The sequence below is a fragment of the Ochlerotatus camptorhynchus genome, unplaced genomic scaffold (assembly GCF_037179485.1).
Source record: "Ochlerotatus camptorhynchus isolate MF236.1 unplaced genomic scaffold, CSIRO-AGI_Acam_v1.1 ptg000556l, whole genome shotgun sequence".
NCBI lineage: Eukaryota > Metazoa > Arthropoda > Insecta > Diptera > Culicidae > Ochlerotatus > Ochlerotatus camptorhynchus.
In genome coordinates, this window is record NW_027041039.1 from 1,220,590 (window position 1) to 1,247,751 (window position 27,162).

General features: G+C 36.7%; 1 protein-coding gene across 4 annotated transcripts in view; it reads right to left on the minus strand.

The window, feature by feature from the left end:
- Positions 1 to 27,162, minus strand: part of Vmat (Vesicular monoamine transporter) — a 118,375-nt gene that overhangs the window by 71,249 nt on the left and 19,964 nt on the right. The window contains exon 1 of one of the 4 annotated variants that reach the window (XM_065236588.1): positions 18,861 to 18,879. The exons of the other annotated variants lie outside the window; for them this stretch is intronic. The gene's annotated coding sequence lies outside the window, so the exon portion shown is untranslated. Of the gene's footprint in view, positions 1 to 18,860; positions 18,880 to 27,162 lie in introns of those variants that run through there. 4 annotated transcript variants of the gene reach the window in all.

The following is a 27,162-nucleotide window of genomic DNA, read 5'->3' on the forward strand; positions in this document are numbered from 1 at the left end:
GCAAAAAACCGAAACAGAAAGAAAAAAACATATTTTCGACCTTTTTTCATTAACTCCATATAACTCGGAACCAGTAGGCTGTGGAAATTTTATATTTTCAAATGAGTTGTTTATTATTTCAAGGCAAACAACTTTGCCCAAGACATCAAGTCTCCAAAACGTCAGAGAAAGAAGTTAAATTGTGGCGCCATCTTTGCGGAAGAGTTTTGAACTATATGTTTATGTCAATAGATGGTCCTTATTATGATGAGAAACTTTACCCAAGACACCAAGTTGCAGAAATGCTTCGTTTCGAAGTTATTAATTTTACTCCGCTAGATTGCATTTCTGGCCCAGTGTGCAATGGGAAGTTGTCATAGTTTTAAGTGTTTTACTATCAAAACTTCGCTACTAAACAACGAAACCAAAAAATAGCATTTTTAAAAGTCAATTGATATTGGCTTCAACCAGATATTGCAAGGACTGAACACTTAATAAGGTGAAAGTTAGGGGAAAAGGGAGAACTGAAATTTTGACCAACTTGCAAATGCAATATGTTTGTAGAGTTATGACAATTCCAGTATTGAAATAACAATTTCAAAGCCAAAATGACGATTGATTCAAGATGGCCGGTCTTTTATGAAATGGTCAATCTATCTGAATGCAATAACAATTTCAATTCCAAGTTGGTAGATTACTTACAAAATGGATTAATCAAGATGTCAGCAGATTTTCAAAATGGTGGATTTAAGGTGATACTCTAAGGAAGCCTTATCGTGAAACTTCAAAGGCACAAATGTCAGCTTCCACAAAACATACAAATTTGAAATTGCTACTCTCTGTTTGTAATAGCACAGCAAACAAGGAGTAGCAATTTCAAATTTGTATGTTTTGTGGAAGCTGACATTTGTGCCTTTAAAGTTTCACGCTAAGGCTTCCTTAGAGTATCGTGGGTCGTTGATAAAATATTCGTACTTTTGAAAGAAATTTTATAGAAAGTGCAATGACAATTGCAATTCAAAGATGGTGGCTGATATTCAAAATGTTGGATTCAAGATGATGGAAGATTTTAATAACGTAGTATTCAAGATGCTGGGTCTTTGATAAAATGGTCTATGCAATTTTGTTGTATAGTAATAATAATCTTTAACTATTTTGTTTGTATTACTTCTGCGTGAAGTTAACGATTTCCATAGTAGAAGATGTTAAGCGTCAAATAACAGAGTTAAAGTGGTCATTTTATGCGATAGATGAGGTGATGAAAATATAAAGTTGATGGTTCCGTTAGAGTACGGCAGTGTGAAAATTGTATATAGAGAGTAGAAACCGAGCAAGGACAACTTTGAGGACGGTACGAATCGGGTTGATCATCTCTCTTTACCAAACTCCCCAGTTGGAAAGGGATGGTGAAGGGTGAAGTTTATATTTAGGACTCATCAGCCGTGAGAACCACCCTGATGTCATACTCAATTTTGGTTAATATTGGCTGTAAAGTGAACGGGCATTAGGTTTTCCTTTATCCATTGAAGATATTTTTACTGGTTCTAATAGTGTGGATTGCACTGTTTTTTTTCCTCTGTTCGGAACCAAACACTACTGTGACCAGTAAATTGATCTATTGTAGTATATCCCGTGTCCTTAGTTTAGTGCATGTCGTATAACTTCACTATTGAGCAATGATGAAGTATTCGATTTTTTTACAGTTGCCACTCTTGCATTTATCGCACGGATCCGACTCTAATTGAAAGGTCCCGCTACTTATACCCTTCGGAGTGTTGAAACACCCTCCAAAGGCGCGCCCCTTTGTCAGTCAAAATTGGATTCCTTAGCAACAAAATTAAGGTATGACACCGATAATGACCATGCATCAGAACTCTAGTCTTAACCACTTCAAACTAGGAAACAACGAATAAAAGATTAGGAATCACATAGATGAAGACAACTAACTCATTTTTTTTCCTTGTTTCAAGATCATCCTCGGTAAATAAAGCCGAGTCTTGTCACTATCAACAAGGCATAAAAAGTAACAAGGACTAAGATGTGTTCCTTGGATTACCGAAAAATCCTGTTCCCCTAGTTTGAAGTAGTCAGGACTAGGAATCGGTGATAGATCTTACATCCCGTAACGTACCACGAAAAGGTGATCTACCCACGTTACGGGGCACTGTTAGACCACCACCACTAGAGTACCAGAACCTACCATGAGACACGTCAAATAGGCGATATTCAGTGCTCAGTGTGATAGTGTCACATCCAGAAATTCTCCAGGTGCGACCAGAGAAGTGACCAAAACCAGACCTGTAATCATTTGCGCCTACGTCTAAATAGCAAAATTCAAGTTTGCAAGACTTGTACCATATTTTCATTGTGTGCCATAAGAAGCGCGTATAATGCATTTCATCGAAAATACTCTCATCCCTCATCTCGTATGTACTACCCTGTACTACCTATTGAACGTAATTGTCAAGAACACAATCGCGAGAGAAAATTATCTTAATTGACGTAAATGAGGAAGTTTGCAAAATTCATTACCACCATGTAGCTTCAGCGGTGCATCAGAACAAACCACCGACCGCTAATGTTACTATTACAACGAGGTAGACCTTACTAGGGCTCGATTTCTGATCGGTTGACATTCACATGTGAACTGCCAAGAATGCTAGATTAATTACATTTCTTATTATCACCTTATGCTCGGAACATCAGAGTCATGCTCACGATCTAAGTGTTATTAGCTAGTGATAATGAACTAATGAAATCTTAATTTTCCTTCATGGGAGCTTGAATTCACACAGCTTGCTAACCTTAACATTTATACGATTTTGTTTACGTTCCCGTCTAGATTGGCAGTCATTGTGTGGTATCTAAACATTTGCTCATATACGGCGAGATGCAACACGCATATGCAAATGATAGTTAGTTGTGGCGAACACAAATGAAATTGAACGTAACATCTCAAGATCATTGCCGCCCGGTGTGAGTGTGTACGTTGACTTGTTAAGACAGCATGTATGTATGAAAGCTATGATAATTTTGACCGTGTTGAAATTGCTAGATAAGCGGCTCTGAATGAAAGTAATTATGATAAAGTAAACTGCTGTAAGATGAATATTCGCGAAACGATTAATATTTAAATACTTTTTCCCCATGCTGACAGATGATATGATTATACACATTTTAGTCAGTGCATCGAAAACAAATGATCGCCATATGCTTTACGTGCTTGTCCTGCTAAACATGAGACTTTTTCTTCGATTAAAATGTTGCAAATTTATTTTGATGTGTTGGCAATGGTTGTAAAAATATACAATCGAGTAAGCATTTGACTGACCTAATTGGTAATGACATGTGTAAATTTCACTGCAGAGAGGAGGCAAAAGCGGATTTACGAGAACCTACGGAACTGGCTGGTACTGCAAATACGGGAACCAACCTAATAACTACACGGCCGATAAGATCGACTCAAAGTGGTTTTCAGAGTGGTTTTTCGCTCAAAATCGCATAAGAGGTAAAATTCTAAAGAATAATACCAAAAAATGACAAGCAAAACACTTTGTAAATACAGGGATACCTCGACATAACGTAACTGTCACTTTTGACTTCCATCGTCAATATCGCGCTAATAACAATTGAACCATACAAATTAATATTAACAATAAATGGAGGATTATCTGATCTGTCCGATGGTGTTATTACTTGTTTGAGTGATCGTTTGCGAGAAATTGGCGATGAAAGTCAAAAGTAACAATTACGTTATATCGAGGTATAACTGTTACACAAAAAAATATTTGGATTTTGGTACCTGGGTGGTATTGTTTTGGTATTGCATTTGCATAATTTGGTATTGAAATGGTATTGTGCTGCGATCATTTTTTAGTTATTATTTTTTGGTAACGGAATCCAAATATGAGCCAAATTCAACGACCGTGTAGATTCACTTCGTTGAGTTCATTTTTACTTGTTGCAAAGTGGTAAGTGGTTTCCACTTGAACGTTACACATTGTTATTCTCTATTGGGAAAATGTGAAAATCATGCTTCAAATTAACTCTGGCTGATGCAGATCTTTTGAAACGTAACATAAAAAAAAACCCTTAACGAATAAACTAGTTCACCCAAACGTGTCATCAATCCCTTGTACCGTAGAACCTCGTTAGATTTAATAGCTAAAATTGCAATTCAACGGCACTCATTTAGAATTTGTTTAACTGGAACATCTACACAGGTTCCCAATGCCGTTTAGTTGCATTTTTATGTATGGATTTCTTGCTGCTCAGTTACATTAGACAAAATCAAAATAAGCAAATTAGGAAAATAGCACTCAAACACGTTGTAAAAAAAATACATAGCAAAGTAGGCTTCACGGAGGCATCGTAAAAAAAAATAAAAAAAAATCATGGACTGGTATTGTACTACATGACATACTTGTCCCTATTCAAACTGTCGAGATCACACTTAACAGATTCGGTGGTTCCGTTGATCATCCAGTTGCAGAAGATCATATAAAGTATTGCTAGTAGGATGGTAATAGCAAACATCGGATAGGCCTTCTCCACGGATATGGCTTCCTGATCGGTTACAAAATGCCATCGTAGGCACGGTAGGCACTGTTCATCAGAACGATCGTCACCAGCAGCAGGAATATAACGGCTGATTTTTCCACAATGTTGTACACCTTGCAGATGCGTAGTAGTCGAAGGTTTTTCTTCATAATTCCAGTAACCATCATGGCCGGGAAGATCATAACCAACAGGATTAGAAATGTAGTGGGGACCGAATTTTCATCGCGACATTTCCATCTGTCACAAAATACAATCTGACAGAGTACCACCGTCAGGTAGCTCCCGCACAGAATGACTGCTCTGCTGTGGAAGTTGTTTATGGCGATTTTAGAAAATCTGCTTTTCAGCTATGCAAAAATAACGAAGAACAAGTAGCGTCCATTTTCTTGTTACACATCGCAATTTCACATGTAAAAATATTAAGCTTTCTGTGAATGCAGATGACTGCCAATGAATGTATGGGAAAAATTTGACCATCAAATTTCGCTAACAAACCAGATACAAAATGTTTATTGCCTCGAAAAATGACCCTATGCAAAATTTGAGCTCAATCGGACATGATGGCGCAAACGCGTCAAAGTTTGACTTTTTTCACTCTCGAAAATCTCCCAAGGAAATCAATTTTTTTTTAATGATACCAAATGTCTTAAAAATGCATGAAACGTCGAGATTTGGTGTTATCTCGAAAAAAATTTTTTTTTCAAAAATCGACTTTCTGGGACTTAGAATTTTTTTCATGAGTTCTATATGGAATATAGAAGATTGATGAGTCGGCTTCTAAAACTGTTCACAATTGTCTCCAACCTGCTTATATATCGAATTAAACCACCATTTAGGATCTAATACGAAATAATTCACTAGGGTGATCCAATTATTCTTCATTAAGGTGGTCCAAAAATTCAAAAATATATGAAAAACCACAACTTTTCATCAGAATTTCCTAAAATCAATTGTAAAAATATCTTGGATTGCGTTAATCTGTTTTTTTGGGAATCATGAGTTTTACACAAGAAGAACATTTGCCTGAAAAGATGAAAAAATACTTGTTTTATACTTTGCCATATCATTGTACTTTCGTCAGATTGTACTGTAAACTAAACAGCACTAACGGTCAGCGTTGCCAGGTCATTTTCAGAAAAATCTTGAACAGGTAATAATATAAAATCTGGAAAAATCTGGAATGCTTAAAAAAATCCCGTTTTTAACATAATGCTATTGAAATCAAAGTTATGTGCCAATCTTCCGTAAAAATCGGTCAGTATGATCACCTGGAATTTATTTAAAGCACTAGAATGGTTATGAATTACATGTTTAAATATATTTATATAAAGCAAATAACTTGTTAGCATTTCTGAAATCATTCAAAAGTTAAAAAGTATTGACACAGTGTGCCCAAAACGTTTAAATATCCATTACGCAGCATTTCAAAAATTAAGTCAAATGTAGGTAAAATACTGCAGAAAATTTGTTTAGAATTGTTTTTTTTTAAATTTTATCTTTTTTAAAAAGAATGAGAAGCAAAGAATCAAGCAAATTGGATGGGATGGATTTGTTTTAACTAATAAGAATCGATTTAGTCCTTACTATTTGATGCAATACCAGAATTTAAAGATTTAATTAGTTCTAAATAATTCTAATACTACCCTGAGGTTGATCAGATTTACAATTTAATTCTTGACATCATACAACACACAACACCCAGTAGACCAGTAGGCAATTTTATTTTGAAGCATAATTCACCTGGCTGAAGTGGGAATCGAAGTCTAACATCGTGGTACTCACACACAGTTTACCTAAACTACGGATAACTCCACTATTCGCATGACCATTACGAATAATTTTATGCCAAAGAATAATTTTATTATATTACTACAATGAAAGTCTGATAGCTTCATTTTGGAAGTCTCAGGATCTTTATTCCGGAATTTATATTTTTTCTGGGTCCCATATCATGAAATTTTTTGTTAGTCTGATTTTACTTGGAACTCTTCAGAGGATATTTTCGCCCTTTTTTTATTTCCATTTGGATCATCCTAGAATTCCATCATACTTCTTTTCTTTATTCCCCTAAAATAATCTTGATAATATCCATTTTTGTAGTAACATTCTAAGAGTTCTTAGCATTACCTCTTGTAATCTCTTATAAATCACTCTCCAATTCCACAATACCCTCAAACTGGTAATAATTCCCAAGAATTGGCAATTTGTGTTTATTTTTCTATATGAAATTCTGAAGAAAAAAAATCATAATAATTTCCTTGGTACACTCTTCAGAATGACCGTCACGCTCTTCTCAGACTCATGCAAAAATTCCCTTTGAACTGCGTGGAACATGTTTTGAAATCCTTTTCAGTATTTCCTAGTTATTCAAGTACTTTGCCAAAATGGTTTTGAATGTTCCCCAGAAATTGCGCATCCGTTGAAATGTCTTAAAATTAATCTTCATAGGACATAATTCCATTAAAATTACTCTCACGAAGCATATCAGCATACTCCTTAAGTTTCATCATAATAATTTTCTATGATTTCTCTTCCGAATTGTACTTCCTTTATTCACAAAATCTCCATGCAATTGTCATCAGAGTTGATAAGACAATGGACACCGTCTTCAACCAGAGGTTGCACAGACTGTATATTTAACACTAGACAACGAACAACACACCACACGCAGTAGACCAGTAGGGACATTTACAGGAAGTCAAAATTTGCAACGGCTGGAGCGGGAATCGAACCCTCACTTCGTGGCACTCACAACACGCCTGAACGACGGGTGAAGTCACACGAACACGAAGCCCCCAAAGATGGATGGAACTCTACTTAGAATTAGCTTGAAATTCTTGTTTGATTTCACAAGGAATTCACCTCACAATTCACTGTGAACTATTTTCAGAATTACCTTAATTATGTAATGTTCAACGTTGATAGACGTTGAGTAGCAAGTTTTGATCTTTATTTTTTGATGAGATGGTAAATCAATTGCAGTGATATTTTTAAAGCAGCATGTTTAAAAAAATCTGGGAAAATCTGTCTGTTTATCTGGCAAGACGACTAAAAATCTGGAAAATCCAGATAAATCTGGAATACTGGCAACGCTGCCTGAAACTACGAGGTGTGATGGAAAAATGAACTCTACAAGGAAACACCTTAAAAGCAAAAGTGGAAAACTCTGCTGCTGTGACATTATGCACGGCCAATGAGAGTAACTCAGTAACTCAGTCGAATTCAACTCAAAATTGGTAAAAAGTGGGGTTATATATGCAGAGAGTGAGTAACATTTTCCTCACTTTTCCAGGGAAAACAACATGAACTGTGTGGAAAATCGACCAAAATTTAACTCAGTTGAGAATAAAATAAAAGACTGAGTGAAATATCTCACGGTTCTCCTCATATTGAAGAAATTTTCTTTAGGAAAAATCAAGGAAAATTTCACTCATTCACTGAGAAGCTCCACGTTTTGCAATTATAATTTAATAATGATATAATGAGTAAAAAATTTCCTCGACTAATAATTATTAGTCAAATTCGACTTAGTTACGGAGTCTCATTAGCCGTGTGGTTAAGGCTTTGACATCCTTTAATTCTGAAGCCATCCAAAAAGTTTGTTTGTTAATTATTGTTATCTTCACTTTTGGACCATCAATACTCGCGCATATAGAAAGGACTCTAGGGAAATTCACGTATTGTCAAATATGTGTGCAATATCGTTTTTGACCAAACTGGTATGAGAATTATTCTTCTCGATTCTCAAATCTTATTTTTCCGTTTCAACGGTCTCGAAAAAAATCTATATTTATATCATCTTGATGCCCTTTGAATACTTGACAGGATTTATTCATAATTTCTCTAAACTTTCCGCAGAATCAAAATTTACTCAGAGTTCAGCTTAGTAAATCAGTATCATCTGTAGTATTCTCATACAATTTGCTTCATAATACTCTAGAAATCCTCTGCAGCATACTCTTTGAATTCACTTTGAAATTCTCTTCACATTTTTTCATAATTGTAACTGAAATTTTTCTCAGTATTCGCTGAAATTCCAATTAAATTATCCTCCTTGAAATGAAAAATAAGTTTGAAAATCACATATTGATGCTCTTCTAATTAGTACTGGAATAGCCTTGGAATGCACCTAGAAATTAATAAGTATTTCCATTCAATTTTTCTAAAAAAAATTAAATATTGCTCTCGGAGATTTTTTTTTATTTTCCACGGAATTTCTTTAATCCCAATCCCAGTCGGCGCCGCCGGGATGTTCTGAGGCATAACATCATAACAAGGGAAGTAAATCCGTTGGTCCCCGGTTCATGAGTTGATGGGTCGATATTTAGGGTCCAGGTGTGGGAGCTGCCTTCCTGGCGCGTCGGTAGAATTGGTGCTCAGCACGGAAAACAAGATCGACGAAAAACAAACCAAAGGAAAAAAATGTTATAAGGCTATCTTGATGACGTATTTTTTGCCTGTAATTATTATAACACCCTTGTAACATGTTATAACCATAGAGGTAACTCTAAGACTAGAAGGTCCCGAAGAAACGTGCTCAACTTTTTGGATTAGCTCTGGTACTATCTTCGGTCCCAAGCTGATCGATGCACCCCCCGAAACATAGGAAAATCCACGAACCCCTCATTTTATCTATCAACATTTCATAGCGATTCAAAACAAACATGGGGTTTCGTTAATCGATTTGCTTGGGACCAATAGGCTAGTCTTGTAGTAAGCTAATTTTAAATCGTTAGCTTCCACCGGTTGTCATAGCTCTGCAATCTGAACAAAACCTTTGAAGTTCTCCTGGAATTCTTCTCTTAATTGTAATATTCATTAACATACCCTAACTTTAAGTATTATCCGAAAATTCTTATGGAATTATGTTGCATTCCTTTTCTATGCTCCTATAAATTTCTAAAAATTCTCCTTAGGATTCCATAGGAACTGTAATTTGCACTGCCTTTGAATTTTCCTCAGAATTCTCATAAAATTTGTCTTCAGAAACTTCTTCAGTATCCTTAGAAATGAACCTCAGAAATTCGAGTTTTCATTCAAATCTCCTTTGAATCCTATTAAGAACAAAGTTGATAAAATCTAAAAAATTACTGTTGTCTTGGCTGATTTGCCTTATTTTTTATTTTTATTTTCTTGATTTGTTTTCCGTGCTGAGCACCAATCCTACCGACGCCAGGGAGGCAGCTTCCACACCTGGACCCTACCTATCAACCGGGGACCAACGGCTTTACTTCCCCTTCGAAGGAAGGCGTGATCAAAGATGTTATGCCTCAGAACATTCCGGCGGCGCCGACTGGGATTGAACCCAGGCCTGCTGGGATGAAAGGTAATCACGCTTACCACTACCGTTTATGTTTGATGAAAATATGAGATTTTTTGACATATGGACATTTGATAACAAAGTAGTCTTTACCAATTTTAATAGAAATTAGTTAATATGACCGCTGCAGTAGCTCTATCAGACATAACCTCACCCGACTAGCTCCTCCAACCTGTTATTGATTGTCGAGGTCGTATTGTCGGAAAAATATGTCCCTACGGAATACGACATTGCAATACAAATAATTTTGTGAGATTTGATTTTAAATTAATTCTAGGAAATAGGAACAACAACAAACATTTGACATCGAGAAAAGCGGCACAGAATATAACGATAACCTAGAATTAGGAGAATGTTCAAAGTTCAGAAACAAGCAATATACTTCCTAACTATAGCTGCTGGTAACATTCGCCATGAAAACAGTTCCATAGCTGTAATATGGTTAGCATCAGAATGATTTATTTTGAGCATTAAAACTTTTACTGGAATCGCAACAATCTCCTTTTCATACCTGCGCCATTTTTTTCTTTTGGAAAATTTCGATTAAAACTATTTACTTAGAATCTGGGTAAATTCTACTAATCAGAACGAAACTAGTTTATCCAGATTTTGACAATTCCTTACTGGATACAAGAAAGGGTGCCATCTACCCAGTCGCTGGGTAGATTCAGAATAGCGTGCATACAACTTATTAAACTTCGCGGAAAATGCAAGCACGCTCATTAGGATGGGTCATCATGATCATTTTTTTTCAAAACAATGTCTTTTTTGGTTCCATTTGGGGTCCTAAACAACTATGCAAAATTTCGGGGCGATTGATTGTAATCCGGCTTTCCGCATTGCGTTTGAAATTTGTATGGAAATTAGTGTGGGAAAACCTACAGTTTTGCATTTTTATCCCTAGGGACCACAATTTTGCTTGAACCATGCATCCAATCATTAAAAAGTATAGTCCAGGAAGTGCCTAAAAACTTTTCGCAACAATGCACGGTGCTAGAATGCCACTAAAAAAAGTTATAGCTATTCATAGATCTATGTTTCAAATTAGAGCAAAAAACAAATTTTAATATTACATCCATTTGTATGGCCAAAAAAATAAACAAATGCTGTAATAGCAGGGTAATGTCAGTTCATGCACTGTATTAATGATATTTTTTTTTCCTTTTTGGCAAGTAATATAACATCATATTTTCGATACGGTTGAAGTGCATTCACTTTGATGTGATATCAAAATTAATGTTTTGCTTTGTGCCAAAAATCACTTTTCCTGCCAACACTGTACCAATGGAAGTCAGACTCCAAACTGAAATAATTTCGAAGTTGATTATCTTATCGGTTTGCTATGTTCAGATGAATTATTCAAAAACAATAGATCTATATCATATGCGTAGTTGGAGATGGGGGGGTCAGCTAAAACCTCCCACGCCCCCCTCACTCATATCAATAGAAGTAAAGTTTCATACTGAAATAACTTCTGAATTTCTCATCTTATCGATTTGGTATGTACAGATGAATTATTCAAAACCAATTTCTCAATCTCATAGGCATAGTTAGAGAGGAAGGGGGTCCAAACTGTACCCCCGCCTCCATCACTCATATAAATGGAAGTAAAGCTTCAAACTGGAATAACTTCGGTCATTCTAATCTTGTCAAGTTAGTATTTATTTAGACTAAACATCAACAGGCGTCATTAGCCCCAATGATGTAACCTGAAATAAAAATGAAAAGTACTAAAACAAAACATCAATAAGTACATGACATATTAGATGTCTACCCAAGTAACATTTCAAAGTTAATAGTGGTTTTAAAGAATGCTACAAGTCTAAATCATGGTCTACATAACCTTCATAAAACCAAAATTGTTACTTGGGTATATATCTCGTAAAAAATGAACATTACTAGACAAACTAAACTAATCTAAAAAAACGAACTAAACATCCGGCGAAGCAGCTGGCGAGTCAGGTCAAAGTCGAACAGTGCGGAGACCCTATTGAAGAGTCACTTTATGGGGAGGCGCGGCATTGAATTATAACGTAGGTCTCGGGATTAACGGCGCCGGTGGTGTAGTGGTAAGCGTGATTACCTCTCACCCCAGCAGGCCTGGGTTCAATCCCAGTCGGCGCCGCCGGGATGTTCTGAGGCAAAACATCTCTGATCACGCCTTCCTTCGGATGGGAAGTAAAGCCGTTGGTCCCCGGTTCATGAGTTGATGGGTCGATAGGTAGGGTCCAGGTGTGGGAGCTGCCTTCCTGGCACGTCGGTAGCATTGGTGCTCAGCACGGAAAACAAGATCGACGGAAAAAACAAACCAAGGGGAAAAAAAAATTAGGTCTCGGGATTGAACATTGATGCCAACTTGCTCAAGGAGAACAGGGCAATCGGTGCGTCCTTGCAAAATTTCCGAAATTAGCAAAGCCCTTGCTGTATCTCTTCGGATCAACAGGGGCTCCAGATGGATCAGTTGCAAACGATTTTCGTAGCTAGGCAATCGGAAGGGATCCGAACAGACTCAACAACCGAGCAGTATTCTAATATGGAGCAAGACAAGGAGCAGTACAACGATTTAAGACAGTAGATATTCGTGAAGTCTTTGGCAATCCTGAAAATAATCCCCAGAATTCTGGAAGCTTCGTCAACGGCATACGAGATGTGCCGCTTGAAAGAGAGTTGTGTATCCAGAATCACACCTAGGTCCTTAAATTGGCTGACGCGCCTAATTTCAGTGCCTAACAAAACATACATGAACATAATAGTCTCTTTCTTGTGCGAAAAACGAGATAACAGAGCATTTGGACGGGCTGATCAGCTGACGTTGAATGAAGAAACAGTCTTCAATTGAGTGAATTCGAAGGAAGAGTTTAAGGTCATCTGCGTAAGATAATCGTGGTGCCTCAATTACCAGATTCACGTCGTTGAAGTATATCAGGAAAATCAGCGGTCCCAGGTGACTACCCTGGGGTATGCCAGACATACGGTATGTTCAAATGTATTGAAAAACATTTGCTCCATTTAATAGGCGTCATCGGATGTGGGGGGAAAGATTTACTGTATCCCTTCCGCCCTTTCACTTATATCAAGGAAAGTAAAAATAAACACTGAAATAACTTCGGAGTTTCCCATCTCTCAAGTTGTTCGGATGGGTTATTCAAAAACATTTGCTAAATCTCATAAGAGCAGTTTCAAGTGAGTACCCCCACTTCCTTCCCTACTTTTTTGGTTTAATATACAATGTCTGATATTTTAACACAAATGATGATTATATTTCAGTTTAATGTATTCTACGATTTCTCAGGGTACTCTTTTTGATGCTGTTCGATCACCTGAAGTCAATATTGCTGTTGAACTGGGTATCGGGTAGATTTATTGATAAAGTCAGACATTAGCCACATCGTTTAAAAGCATCAAGAAAGCAATTCGTTGTATTGCATTAAAATAATCTGTATCATTACTCCACTCGTTTGCCGGATTACGCATGTACTCCTATTGGTACACCGAGGGTTTTTGGCAGAAAAAGGGAGTTTTGGCATTTAATTCAAACCGTAAATATTTGAACAGTTATTACTTTTTTTAGAGATATTCTAGCACCGTACTATCTTTGGCAAAGTTGTTAGGCACTTCGTGGTCTATTTTTGTAAATGGTTAGTTGCATGGTTCATGCAAAATTTTGGTCTCTAGGGATACAAATGCAAAAAGTAGGTTTTCCCATACAAATTTCAAACGCAATGCGGAAAGCCGGGTTACAACCAATCGTTCACAAATTTTGCACAGTTGTTTGGAACCCCAAATGGAACCAAAAAATGGTTGTTCTCGCTTGGTGAGGCACGTTTGCGTTTTTCCATATAACGGTGACCCACTCAAACGCTCATGCTTGAAAAAGAGCAAAGACGTCAAACGCAACGTGGCCATCAAAGCAACACGGAAAGTTATAGTTCCTAGTGGGACTGAAAGGGTACAATTTCCTATTTCATAGTAAATTTCTCGGCAAAACAGTTCCACCGGATATTTTTCGTATACAAGAAGGCTTAACTGATTCCTTTGAAGGTAATTTCTGTAGTTTTCACTAAAACATATTGATTCAGTTGAAATGTGAACGAAGCACGAACTTATTTTAACGGATAATTCTTCCAATGATTGATATTTGATTTTAATAGTAGTAGTAGTTGTTTAAATAACATGTTTTATGAGTAGTCTATAAAGGTTTGACGCGCAGACAGTTTAAAATTTGATAAAAAAAATTGCAACCTTGAAGCTTATTTGGAAGATACCTTGAGTTAATAGTAAGTTTTCTGACTGAATGTCGGGGTTTTCGCGAGCATTCCTGACATTATTATAGCATCAGATTGCGGGGTTGCTGCATAGTGTGTAGGATTCTTTGATGATTGTTCATTAACTTTTGATCGCTTGTGATACTTATGAATATTTTAGGTGGACAAAAAGGTGAAGAGGTGGACGCCTAAGGTTTTTCACATTTATATTGCTTTGAAGCAACTGTAAACTCTAGAGGGAATTTGTAACCAGTCCGTTTTTGTTTGCTAACCTGGTTAAAATGTCATATTTAGTTATTTTAGAGATAAATCGTCTATAACATAGGACAAATATGCGTAGAAGGGCAGTAAACTAACTAGCTGATTTCGGTGGAAAACCTTCTCATCCATCAGTTGAAACTCAAATTCCACCAGTTCTTCTAACAATTGATAGGGTCAAAGCAATTACGGAATGCAGGATTGTTTGGCATGCATAGAAACGCCTAGTTGGAATTCAATCAATGATTAGCACAAGGAGAGGGATAATTTGAAATCAAGGATGACCAGAAAAACGATGCATATGATCGATCATGACCCGAAAAAAATCTATTTAAGCTGCTTTTTGCATTACATTTTTGATGGATTAATGCCTAATCTAGCTTGGACTATCGACGAGGACGTCCAAGAATTCTTGCCTCTCAATGCTTCATCTGAACGGGAATTTGCTGTAGTCGATTCTTTACTGTATGCAGCACTTACGCAAAACAGCGATCTGGTCAGCACTAATGGAAAAAGTGATTCAGATTCCATTGAGCTGTTTGAGCTGTTATCCTTTCCTCAAAAATGTCAACACTCTAACCTCGAGTAAACCGAGATTGATCGGTCCCATCCATACTAAACCTAGATATATAAGTAAAATGTGTAATGTTGCAAAAATAATTATCGGCTCCGTGAAGCTAACGCTATTAAACGATTCAAATAAACAAGCTAGATAAAAAAAAATACCATGGGATTAACTGGAAGCCCCATCTCGAACAATACAGTTTATAATATGTTTATCTTATTTACGATTTACTTATGGCATTTTTTACCCAGGTAGACAAATGGTTTCTTCAACAAAGGAGTGTCACATAGGTAATAGCAGCAATTGCTTTCACATATATGCTCCTACCGGGATTAGGCCTCTGGTGATGCCTCTGCAATTTTCAAACGCATATGGCAATTCATTTATTTTACTTGACTGCCCTGTGCCCTTGACTATGCCTATGCAGTCAACTAAATTCATAACAAGAACGAACTCTCATCCGGACCTTGAATTAATACCACCACCTCCAGAACAATAAGAATGCGTTTGAATTTTTTGTTCAGATATTTTCAGCTGCTGAGGTTTTTTTTTTCCTCTATTCGGGACATAAAAGCACTGCGACCATTAATATAATTTATTTTAGTATAACCCGTGTCCATGTCGTATTACACCATCACTATTAAGAAATGATGAAGCCAACTGTATCATATGTCATTCTTGCCTTCGTCGCAAGGAATCGATTCTAATTGGAAGGTCCCACTATTTATACCCTTCGAAGAGTGAGAGCACCCTCCTAAGGTGCGCCCTTTATCGGTCAAAATTGAATTTCTAAGCAACAAAATTAAGCAGTGAACCCGATAATGACCATGCATTAGAAGCCTAGTATCAACCACTAGGGAACAACGAATAGAAGATTAGGAATCACATAACGTACCACGTGACATACACAAACTTTACCTCCTCTACTTGCATCTTACATATACAAGTTATTTTTATAATATCTCATAGTTTCATAATTTCGAAAAGTAGTGTTTTAGCTGTAATGAGCATGTTCAGGCCTGGTTAGCACCTTAATAAAACATTTGAGAGGTACGATGTCTACAAGGTTAGTTACTTCACAAAAATTGTAAGAAATACTCTTGCAAACAACTTTGTCCGAGATACTTAGTTCGTATCTTGATTAATTTTAAATATATTTGACGTTTTTTGCGGACAGCAGTTAGCGAAGCATCTCAAGTCCAAGCTCGCTGTGCTCATATGCGCCCGTAGGTATACGCGGGTTGCTTGGTTGCAAGTACATATTACACATTTCCCATTCTAACTTTAAAAGGCTCCCGCAAATTAAAAGAACAAGTAAATCCGTTCAAATTCGGTGCAGTTGTTGGGAATATCAATATGAATCGAAAATCAGTGCAACGCAGGGAGAATGTGTGATCAGAAGAGCTGGGATAGACACGAGTGGCACGATCTTCAGGAAGTTCATCCAGCTTCTTGGCTTCGCCGATGGCATTGACATCATGGCACGGAACTTTGAAACGATGGCGGAAACGTACATCAGCCTGAAGGCTGAAGCTAGGTGGATTAGACTTGCCATCAACGCATCAAAGACAAAATACATGAAAGGAAGAGGTTCTAGGGAAGACAATGTTAGCCTCCCACCCCGACTTCAGATTGACGGTGACGAAATCGAGGTAATCGATGAGTTCGTGTATTTGGACTCACTATACCCAACCGGTGGATGTAAGATTCGCTTACAATTATGTGGGATTCATCATCAGAGGATGTAAGTGGAGACCGCATGTACCGAGGAAGCGATATACCTAGCTGCGGTCCAATGCAAGAAAATTGGAGACCCAAAAATGTAGAGTGTATTAGTGAGGTAAATTAATTATGTCGAAAAAAAATAGGAAAAAGGTGGCCGACTGGACTCGAACAACGAACGCAACGTTCGTTGTTCGAGTCCAGTCGGCCACCTTTTTCCTATTTTTACATTATTTTTTCTAGAACACGATGTAATCGCAACGATTACCAGACCTGTGCTTTCTCCACTACTCTCTCCATGCTTCTGAATAAGGATAGCCTAAAAGCAAACAAGAAGCGCTCATTTCCTCTCACACTCGACTTCGTATGCTTTTTCTGCTGGAGAGATTCGTGGCAAGGGTGTGCATCGTTCTACCATGTTATACATAAAAATCAAGGCAAATGCTTGCTTGTGTAGGTGAAAGCACAGACAGAACACGAAATAAAAAAGGCAAAAACCATTACATCGCCTGCAAGGTCAACTTCTAACATTCGCTGCGATGTTCATGAACAGAGGATGATAGGAAATGGAACTAACATTCATTGTAATAGATTTTTGGTTTGCGTGTAGTCACAGCTGAAAATGATACCAGCAGAGAAATTCAAAGACGCATTATGGCAGGGAATCGTGCCTATTTTGGACTCCGGAGGACGCTCCGGTCGAATAAAATTCTCCGCCGCACGAAGTTGACTGTCTACAAGACGCTGATTAGACCGGTGGTCCTCTACGGCCACGAGACCTGGACTATTCTCGTGGAGGACCAACGCGTCCTTGGTGTTTTCGAACGGAAGGTGTTGCGTACCATATACGGTGGAGTGCATATGGATGACGGAACGTGGAGGAGGCGAATGAACCACGAATTGCACCAGCTGCTGGGAGAACCATCCATCGTCCACATTGCAAAAATTGGGCGACTATGGTGGGCTGAGCACGTCGTAAGAATGCCGCATGACGACCCAGTGAAAATGGTTCTAGAAAGCGACCCAACAGGTACAAGAAGAAGAGGCGCGCAGCGGGCAAGGTGGATCGACCAAGTAGAAGGCGACCTGCGGACTCTTCGCAGACTACGAGGCTGACGAAGTTTGGCCATGGATCCTCCATTGCCACAGAATGGAGACGACTTCTTCGGACAGCAGAGGACAACAAGGCCTTAGCCTGATTGGTAAGGTAAGGTAAGGCAACGCAGGAAGTTTAAAACTTTAATCACCCTAGCGCGTATTTTTCACTAAAAATAAGAAAACGTATTTACGCTGTTGATTTAATACAGTCGCTAACAGTTTAAGTAAAAATATCAAGAATAAAGAAAAACTAACAGTTTAATTGCTTTATATAACTTGTAGTTTTAGCTGTATGGTAGATAATCTGCAGCATTTTTCAGTTATACAAGTACTTAAAATATGACAACCAAAATCCACGAAACACCGTTAACTTTTCAATTTGAATTCATATTATTGGTTATTGTTATCTATAATTTTAGAGGCTTTAAGACATCATACCTCTAAAGTCTTATTAAGGAAACAACGATTATGCACACGAAATTTACATTTTTAACCAAGGTTGCTGCCACTCATTAGCTATAAAACAAAATTTTATTTAAGCTTCTGAAATCATTAGATATTATGATGATATTTTACACACAAGATAATCTACAAGAAGAGGTTGTAAAGTATTTGTTTGGCACATGGAACATTTCAATTTTGCTTTCAGAGAGTCACAATTTCATTATCAGTGGATATTCACTTTTCATGAAGAGTGAATATTCACCGATCATAAAATCGTTGATTGTGACTGCACCACCTCTTTACCATACTGTATTACCTCTTCTTGCAACTTACAAGTTCAAATCACCGTTATATTGTGTCATAATACCCAAAGCACATGAATGGCAGCAACCCTGCTTACAACTATTGTGCGTCAATTAGATCATCACTGCACCAGAACTGGAATTTAAAACCTCACATTATGCCATTAATTTACATTCAGGATAATGGTACGCCATCCTGATTTTTGCAACGACCAAATTTCACAAAACGATGCTCTTTAGTATCTTCAGCGTTTGAGATCCGGCTAAGGCTACCTATTTGAGAACTTGTTTTAACACTTCTTTTTCTTATTTCTATCGAAAAGCACAAGAACATAGTGCTAACCTACCGAACAATTGTAAAAGTATATCCAATAGTGTGAACAAAATCCGCGTTTCACCAACCGATCGCCAATTTTTCCTTAGAATTATTTCAACAATATTCCACAATTTTCAGTTCACTCAACAAAAAATCCGCGCCGTATTCCGGTGTCTCGTAACTACGAAAGCAGAACGCACACCGAAAATCAGAACAGAGCACAACCGACCGAACCCGACGCGATGCTTTCTACCCTAATCACAACCGTTGACTGGACCAACCGAGTTCATCTCATGGAATATCAAAACCATGTGTTTACCTTTATTCGCCCTCCCCCATCATGCCGCTACTTTGGCAGCTGAACTCATAGGGTAAAGGCACCCGGATGACGGCATACGAAATTCCCATTGAACGAATTGCCATAACTGTTACCCATACCCTATACCTGCTACATAGCATTCATTTTTGAGTTCTGTCTATATAGTTTGCCGGCTTGCAAAACTGGTCGTCAGGCGAGCCGGCACAAGCAGATAACGATTAGCCCTGCTCGTCTTCAGTGTGTTGTTCAGTCGGATACCTGCTTCTCCACATTATCACATGTTTGGGTTAGAACATTTCTTATTTTCAGCATCTCTGGTCTCTGAGATGTAGGTATTGTAGGACGGGTAGTAGTGTCAGTGCCAGCACATTATTCTACATCGATGAAATGATCAAATTTTAAATGAATGGAGGAAGGTATTGTTATAGTGTAGAATATTGAAAAAAAAAACATTTCCGACGATCTTTTGATCCCTGTTTCAGGCGTAAAAGGTCAGGCTTACCAAAGTAATATAATGCCTGTTTCTTGTTCGCTCGTCATTATGTTTTTTTGTGCTGTTATCATTCAACATCATTTTATTACATTCATCTTCTCAGAACGGAACAATCATCCAGATATGCGGATGTAGTAGAAGGGAGATGCTGCTAGAACACTCTCCGCCGAGCTCTCCTACAATGTTGCTTTCAACAGGTCTAATCATGTTGTAAATCACCTCCGTTGAACCTCCGTTGCCTCAACGGACATAAAAGATGTTTGAGTGATTTCGCGGGTCCAGGTTAAGGAGATTTGCCGCCATGGCACGTGCTTTTCTCGAGTGTGTAGATTTAACCGATGATGAGATCATATGGAAGTTGCTATACTGCTCAAACGGTTCGACTATTTACTGCAACGTAAGTGTTTATCTGAATCAGCAGTCATAATAGGTTACATGCAATAAATTTCATTGGATAAAACATTTTTTGACATATAATGCAAATGATGAATGAATTTTATAAAATGCTCTAAAAATAAATGAACTTTGAAAAGATGCTAGTAAGATAAATAAAAGACGAACATCGCGCTTTACACTTAAAAAACTCATAATTGCCAATAAACGTGCTTGTTGACCAGCTATAAACTATTGAACAGTAGTAATACACTATTGGAAAGTTGCAAAGAAACGCCAACTTAATTAAATTATTGGGAGGGCAAGATGGTATTGAAAATGATCATTTTGCAAAATGGTAGGAGCTACATTGTATGAAATAAATCATTTAAATTCTGCGGTTGTAAATTTGGCGTAAATTTACACGATATTTCATGTAAATTTAAGCGCAATATAGCATAAATCAGCTATTTTGTTTACAAGCTTGTAAGCAATTTCGTTGTTTATGCGAATTATAGCTAAACGACAGATTTACGCGACTTAAAATTCAGATATTTTGACTGTGTAATTAGCCTGACAGAACTGATGATATTGATGTTGTTTATTATAATGGTTCTGTCTGAAAAAAACAGTTTTTGTAGCGGTTTGAAAAAAGGTTTGTATAGACTATTGTAGAATGACTGTATTAGTATAGTGAAGACATCTCATACTATCGTCTTCGGAAACTTTTATCGAGTTATCTAACTTCAACATATTTTTATGAAGCTGGCTACTTAATATTAGCACATGATATATTTTGTATAGCGGGTACCCTTATGATGTGTTATGAGGGGTAAATCGAAAATATGTCAACAGACGGACTACTTTGGAATAAACAGAAATTTAGACTGAGTTGATAAGTAAATGATGAGAATCAATTGTAATGATAAAGTTGATGATAAAGCTTCAAAAATTCAAATATTTAGGTTGTGATGACAAAGTAATCAAGAAATAAAGTAAATCACTTTCACGAGGTTTCGACATATATATCATCAATGGTATGCAAATAGAACAAGGTGGCTACTGTGTATAAGAATTTAAATTCCCGGTTTTCCATTATCCGGCTTTCCCGGTTTGACAGAAACAGCTATATTTGATAAAACATATGCCTTGTAATTTAATTTAAAATTGAACTGAAATTACAAAATCTTTCCCCTAAAAAATAACCATTAAAATTTCAAAAGATTCTGGAATTTCATGATTGGAAAAAAATATATTACGAGCTATTACAAAACAATCAACATATACAAAATGTAGATACCGCGAAAACAAAAAAAAATTGTTGAGATCTAGAGGATAGACTCTGGACTTTGAATCAATTTTATGATTATAAAACTCGGAAAACGTCATGATTTAATATTTAAAAAATAGGGACTAAGGATTTCCTTTCCATATCTCGAATATCATGGATGTAGACTAGTTTTTAAGGTTCCCCATTTAGAATTGCAGATGCTTTAAATCCAGCAATTGCAAGATCCCAGATGAAAAAAGTATAGATCCCTAACTTTAAAAAAAAACGGAGGATTCGGGAGCACAGTCAAATATTGAACACCACAGCATATGAAAATAAAGAAAAACCTAACTTCCAAAAAGTTGCACATCTCGGACATAGAAATATGGATATTCAAGATTTACATAGAATTTATGTGTATTCAAGCTAACCCCCACTGGCCGGCAGTGGTATTATGGAAGAAATTTGCTTACATCAATCCTTGATGTAATAATTTAAAGCAAGTTTAGTCCGGGAGTTAGAAAGCGATAGCTCTACTGCAGATTCAGCAACCCATTTCAGAATGCCTGGTAATTCACGTCCATTCCGAGGTTACTTTCACATACAATAAGCCCCGCATGTAAACACTACCGTTATCTGAGTTTACAAACTTTACAGCCAAAACAATGCAAAACAAAAAATATATACCCGAGTAGCCAATGCCCACCAAAAGATGATTATTTGATCTATTCCTGGCATGGTTTCAAAATAAGGGGGCAAAACAATTTGAATGTGGAGGATTAGACCAAATGCCATTAGGCCGAAGGGGTCACTAGGTCAAATGAGTTATTTAACCGAAATTGAAAATTCTGTCAAACTGCATAAGTATTTGTCAAATCTGCATACTGACCAGCATATTCCGATTTGCTATATCCCGTTTTACCAATTTTCACTCGGAATTCTAGTAATTTTCTCGGTTTTGATTTGTATTTAAAACTAATTTCTTTTCACAGAGTTATTCTCAGAATTCCTCTAAAATAAATGTGGAATTTGGGATTTCTTAGAAACTTTCTTCATAAGTCCAGAAATTCTATGCAGATCAATCCTAACAAAAATCATGGAATGCATCCTACTATTAACTATTAATTTTTAATGATTCTTCCCAGAATTTACTAAAGCATCCTTTCATAATTCAACTCAGAATTATAGGTATTCTTTTCGAAATGTCATTGGAATCATTATTGGAATTCACTTAAAAATATTCTCAGAATTTCTTTGAAATTATGCTCTCAAAATTCGATTAATTTGGGTTTCTTCTCCGAAATCCCTTGGAATTCTCTTCAGAATTCACTTAAAATAATTTTTAGAATTACCTTGGAATTTGTCCTAGAATAATGTATGAAATACCCTTAGAATTCAATATCCTCGGAATTTTCTTGGAATTATCATCAGAACTTTCTAGAAAAGCTTCTCATAACTTATATAAAATATTCATCAGAAATGAACCAGGAAGCTTTTTTACAATCATCATGGAATTTTCCTTATAACAAAAAAAACTTCAACTTCTTCGAGTATCCCTACCAAAGTGACTACATACAGGTGTAATGTATCAAATTTATGATTCAGCCATGTTGGATTTTTATGTGGACAGCGACCGCGTTTGTTTACAATTTGCTCTAAAACAGCAATTTCCTTGCCCTTATAGTAACAAAGCTGTATCACCATGTATATACCCACCATGATGTATACAAGACACCAAAGAAGTCTGTAAATTGTAGACGAAACACGCGTATCTGACAAGTATAAGCAATTAAGGTTGTGGAATTAAATGGAAATTACTAATTCTTCTCTCTTTCTTTCTAACATCACAGAATTGACAAAATTTCTTACCATGTTTAAAGAAAATCAACCTTTAACACCTTGACATCTAATTAACATATAATAAGCTTTAATTGGAATTTTAATTATTATAAAACTGCAATTGATACCAACACCGGTGGACCTGTTCCACATTAACTGCAGGAAATCATAGCGCATCTTTTCAATTAAATTCGTAGACACTGCATGTGTATATTTCAAGTTCAACATTTCAACGCGAACAAGCTAAATTGATAATGAACTAGCATTTTACCCGGTAGGTACCATGGTACATGTAGATGATGAAAGCTCTTGGTTATAATTGAGCCATTGAGCAATACACGGGCTATATACCTAGTGACTAGTATTTTCACACCGATTCTTATCATAATTTAGCAAAGCCCGTAATGAATCGAGAACCGTTTTCTACCGCTATGGTTGAACGTGCACAACTTGTAACAAATTTGTTGCATGGTCATTTCACCCGCGGTTGAAAGCGTGACTTTGAGCATCCGAAAGGTCAAGTTTAAAAATTTCAAACTCTCCGTATGGTGATTTAGAACAAAACCGTTCCCTTTGTCTCTTGTAATGATCATTCCACCCGATGATACGCGAATAACCGGTTTTGGCCGAAAGAAGGAAAAAGGTTGATCTTCTTCACTTTCATCACATTCCGGTTGGTGGTGATCGAGAACGCGGGAGCAAAATATGGACAGACAAAATTCAAGCCGAACAATGGATTAGGTCCTAAGTAACATTGATAGATTTTCATCGCCGATTTTGTTTTTGCAACCCCACGGCCATGTACAGACATTTCCAGCTATTTTCAAGACACAGTTCGATAAAAAGCATTTTATCTAGCATCAAATACGGCAAACACAGCTAGAAACGCTTTTGCAGCCAAGTTATTAACGAACGAGAAAGTCGATGAAGAGGATCTATCAATGGTACTTAGGACCTAATCCATTGTTTGGCATAAAATGACCAACCACCATAGTCTTCAAAAACGAGAATGGAAACAGTTAGAAGCTGACTGGTTGAACAAATTGGTTCTCGCCAGTTGGACTCAATCCAACCTTGAACAAACAGAGTCAACTTTGGCCACGCTGTTTCGACGTAAAGTTGTTTCGATGAAAGCATCGAATGAGGTTTGATATATTATAGCGTTGTATTGGAGCAGGAAATCGAAACAAAAATGTTCGTAAGCCAGGAATAAATTAAATTATTTGAATTTTATCCAATTATAATACTGCGTAACAGTTTTGCATCGTGGTAATGAAATACTCAAATCAGATGTTTCTAGAAGGTTCTGGAACTTATGACCATTTTCAGGCACACCTTCAAGTACAGCAGGACGAGAGGCAATTTCGCTGCAGCATGAAATAAATTAGGGAATTCTACGTATTTTCGTCAATCTAACCAGCATCAGCGGTGCCGGTGGTGTAGTGGTAAGCATTGTTGCCTCTCACCTCATCTCAATCCCAGTCGGCGCCGCCGGGATTTTCTGAGGCATAAAATCTCGGATCAGGCGAAGTAAAGCCGTTGTTGGTCCCAAGGCCATAAGTTGATGGGTCGATAGGTAGGGTCCAGGTGTGGGAGTTGCCTCCCTGGCGTAAGTAGCACAGGGCTGGTAACGAGTCACTTTTTAGTGACTTGGTCACTTTTTTCAAGTCAGTCACTAAAAAGTTTCTTTTTTTAAGGCCAAGTCACTAAAGTCACTTTTTCCTGTAATAAGTCACTATTTTCAACTTTTTTACGCGTGAATTTATTTCAAGATTGATTATTCTTTTCGTTGTGACGTTTAATCGTTTTTCTCTATATACAGGATGTCTACTCATTTTGCTGGTTAAGATTACCTGAGATTTCCAAGTAAGTAAGTGCAACATCTAAAAATATTCAATGTCTTGAAGTTTCGTATTCCATGTACAAGTTCAAGATATTGAAAACATTCAAAGTACCAGAATTAGATATAAAAATAAATGATTTATTTCAATTTCGTAATTAACTTTATGAAAGAATAGAGATTTTCATTGTAGTCCCATTAACTTTAAAACAATTGTAGGAACTTTGGAGAAGGAATGCTGAGAATTTCAGTGAAGCTCTATAAACAAACTGCAGGAACATAAGGGAAGTTACAGCGCTGAAAATATGGGAAACTTACTGGAAGCTGTAAGAACCTAAAGAAGCGGTTCTTTTAGCATCCGAGAACTTTTATGAAGTTCCTATAATTTCAGAGAACTTAACAGGTGTCAAACGAACTGGAGAAATTGAAGAAAACCTGAGGGGTATTGTGCAAATTTTTAAGAAGTTTTAAGCACCTCAGAAAAGCTGGATTTGGATCTTGGGGGAATTTCAGATCTTAAGAGCAGTTCCCGTAACTATAGTCTAGACTTTTGGAGCAGTTTAAAATCTATAATCGTAAATTTAAATAAATTCAAGATAGTTCAATGATGTACTGAAAAACAAATCGAGAACCCTTAATATGTTTCGCGAATTTCAGAGAAGTACAGAGAGCTTCAGAGAATTTATGAAAACTTCAGAAATATTTCAGAAACTTCACTGAAGTCCAGAGAATTTCAGGGAAATTGAAAGGTGTTTAAGGGAATTCTATTTATTTCCGAGATCTTCAATAGAGTTAACAGCTTTATCGAAGCTTCGAGAACATTAAGACCTGTCTTGAATCAAAGGGCAGTTCAAATAATTTCAAGGAAACCTTAAAGAAGTTTCGAGAAACTTAGTGAATTTTCGAAAACTTCAGCAAAGGTCCGATAGAATTCCTGAAACGTGATACAAATTTTATGAACATCCGGAAAACGTGAGAGTATTTTAAGGTTGTTATATCATGGAGATTTGAAGAACTTAAAAAATACGAAAATTTAGCTAACTTGATTAGATAACATCAACGAAGTTTGATTAATAAAAAAACGAGAACTTTTAGCAAGTAGCGATATCTTCAAGAAATTCCAGAGAACTAAATTAAGATATTTTTAGATAGATTAATGATATTCAGCGAAGTTCCGAGTACTTCGAGGACGATCAGATAGCTTCAGAATAATCCCATTAAATTCCAGAAATTTAGAAAAACTTCGAATACTTCACAGAAGGACAGTGGTCTTCAGAAACATTACTTCATAGAAATATATGGAGCTTAAGATGAGATCCGCGAACTTCAGGAAATTTTATGAACATTAGCAAAATGCGGAAGCATTTGAAAGAAGTTTAGTAAGCTCCGAAAATTTGACGAATTTCAGGGGGAAGTCAGTTCAATTAGTTTAAGAAAATTAGTGGGCGATTTAAAGCAGTTCCCAGATTTTCAGATAACTTCAGAGACGTTAAAAAAATACGTGAGGTCTTTGCATAAGTTCAGAAGTTCACTGAAGCATTTTTAGGACGATTTAATTAAATTCAGCGCAGTACAACAAGCTTCACGAGCACTGCAAAAACTTTAGAGACATTTTGAGAATTTCAGGATAGAACAGAGAACCTCAGAGCAGTTCCGTCAACATTAGAGAAGTCACATAAATTTTTAAAGAAGTTTAGAGAACTTCAGTGAATTTTTAAACCTTTAAAGAAGATCCACGATTGTTAGAAAAATTAAAGAAACTTTAGGAAGTCCTATAAAATTCAGAATTTGAGAAGTTTTGTGAGTATCAGGCTAGTTTATCAAACTACAAAAGAACTTCAAGACAGTTTCATTAACTTCAGGAAAAATTTGAGAATTTTCAAGTGGTTCTGAAGACCAATTCCAAATTCAACGGAGATTCCCCAAAATCTCGATGAAGCCATCTTCAGAATTAAATTTTCGTTTTGTTTTCCTCGGAATTACATTGAAATTCTCCACAATTAGAAATCCTTTGGAAAGATTCTCCGAGTATTCATTGAATTAATTTCAGATTTGCTTTTCAATCACACTCCTTCCCTTGGAATTCTACTCACATTGAAAGTCTCCTAACAATTCATTTGCATTCCCTCATAATTTGTTTGGAAAACTCCCCTGAATTCCTTTGAAGATGTTCTGGAGTTATGCTTACATTTAACTGTAA